This window comes from Microtus ochrogaster, unplaced genomic scaffold, assembly GCF_000317375.1.
Source record: "Microtus ochrogaster isolate Prairie Vole_2 unplaced genomic scaffold, MicOch1.0 UNK2, whole genome shotgun sequence".
Taxonomy (NCBI): Eukaryota; Metazoa; Chordata; class Mammalia; order Rodentia; family Cricetidae; genus Microtus; species Microtus ochrogaster.
Window position 1 is genome coordinate 14,062,694 of NW_004949100.1, and position 2,546 is coordinate 14,065,239.

Here is a 2,546-nt window from a genome sequence, read left to right on the forward strand (position 1 = left end):
AAATACAGTGTGTAAAGATGTTAACACCATGTTGGACTAGCAAACATCAATCTTTCCCGTAGAAATATAAGAAATACCATGTAACCTACATTAACTGTGATATAGGCTCTGTTAAGCAGTCGATTATCTTTAGAAACCAAGTACACAATTAGTAACAACAGGATCCCCAAATAGGTAGTTTTACTGTGTTTTATATCTCACACCGGGAAGAACTGCCTGCCTGGAACCATGTGGTTTAGGCATGAAGGTGGCATCAACAGTTACCATTCAATTTTTTAAAGTTATTTATTTATTAAAGATTTCTGTCTCTTCCCCGCCACCGCTTCCCATTTCCCTCCCCCTCCCCCAGTCGAGTCCTCCTCCCTCCTCAGCCCAAAGAGCAATCAGGGTTCCCTGCCCTGTGGGAAGTCCAAGGACCACTCACCTCCATCCAGGTCTAGTAAGGTGAGCATCCAAACTGCCTAGGCTCCCACATGCAGTAGGATCAAAAACCCATTGCCATTGTTCTTGAGTTCTCAGTAGTCCTCATTGTCTGCTATGTTCAGCGAGTCTGGTTTAATCCCAGGCTTTTTCAGACCCAGGACAGCTGGCCTTGGTGAGTTCCCAATAGAACATCCCCATTGTCTCAGTGTGTGGGTGCACCCCTCGCGGTCCTGAGTTCCTTGCTCGTGCTCCCTCTCCTTCTGCTCCTGATTTGGACCTTGAGATTTCTGTCAGGTGCTCCAATGTGGGTCTCTGTCTCTGTTTCCTCTCATGGCCTGATGAAGGTTAATATTCAGGAGGATGCCTATGTGTTTTTCTTTGGGTTCTCCTTATTTAGCTTCTCTAGGATCACTAATTATAGGCTCAATGTCCTTTGTTTATGGCTAGAAACCAAATATGAGTGAGTACATCCCATGTTCCTCTTTTTTGGGTCTGGCTTACCATTTAATTTTTAATTCAAAACAGTTGTAGCAACTGATTATAGGTCCCAATATACCAAATATGTGATTTTTATTTCATATTTCCATTCTTTCATGAAGCCTAACTTCATAAATAGCAGTTGGCATTAGCTAGCAAGTTTCCCACAGAATCTTTATGTACCATAGAAGATAAATTTTGTTTTCTTTGCACTTGAACAACTGATTAAATGATGACAAACAGTCTTTTCTCAATGCTTAGAATGTTGACCAGAATTTAATAGTTTAGGATAGAATTGAGTACTTTTTAATATACCGTTACCTTTTCTATATAAATTCTTATTTATTATCGCTCAATGTGTTTTTTAAACAAATTTTTATTTTGTATAAAGTGTGTTTGTCTGCATGTATGTCTGTGTACCACATGAATGTCTAGTGCTTAGGGAGGTCTGAAGGTGGTATTCATCATTTAGAACTGGAATTACAGAGTGTTGTAAGCCATCATCATGTGTGTGCTATGAATCTAAACTAAGTCCTCTGAAAAAAAGCAGTGACTCCGAACTTCTGGGCCATCTCTCCTGCCCCTGTTACTTAATATTTTGTTCTTCATTTAGATACAAAGGGACTTTTAATCTCATTATGGCTTTGTAAATGTTCAGAAATTTTAGGTGTTTTGGGATGTGTGGAAAAAATTCAGCGGCAGATGAGTGTGTCAAAGAGGAATTTTCACTTTCACTTGCAGTTGAAAAAAAAATTGGAAAGAAAGGCTGTACCCATGACCCAAAAATAAAATAAAATTATGAATAACAGATGATAGAGAGAATGATCAGAATCTACTCACTTGTTCCTGAGTTCATGATTTAGATTAATTTTATCACTTAGACTTACATAGGAAGTGATCAATTTGAGTACATGGAACACAATTCTACATTAGACAAATCAATAGCGTGATAAAACACGATAAATAATGTTTAATGACCAAATGACCACCAAGGTCTTGGTCCTGATCCCTGAGTCACTACATTTATTCTTTGACATCTGCCAAAACAGATCAAGTTGGAAATAGTAAAATTATGAATGGTCACAACCAAAGAGTGAGCTGTCCTCCCATCTAAATGAGTTATTGATGGACTTTTTTGTATATAATACATGTACACAGGATGGCCATGTACACAGGAATAATTGTTGTCCTATTAGTTCCTAGATATTAAAAGATTCATCACTACATTGTATACATAAAACTTCACCCATAAATTTAGTTCAGATGTGACACAGTTTTAGGCACAATGGAAGACCTAAGAGTTTATAGTATAAAATATGAGAATTTTGATAACTATACAAAGTCTTTATATAATAAAGATCTTTATTTATAGGCATACCAGTTTTTATGTTGTAATTTCATTTAAATTTGCTTCCAAATTTTCCCCATATTCTCAAGACTCTAAAAAGAGAAGCATTTACCAATGCAGGTTGTGAATAGGGTGCAGTTGGACCTTGGAATTGCCATCCGTGGAGCACAGTAATTCTTTTTCTGTTCCCAGGGCCTTCAAACAGATATGTGTGTATGTAGTACAATGTCCATGTAGATCAACAGGGTGCCAGGATTTAAAACAAAAATATTCAAATCTCCAGAGAGATGGACAGTTG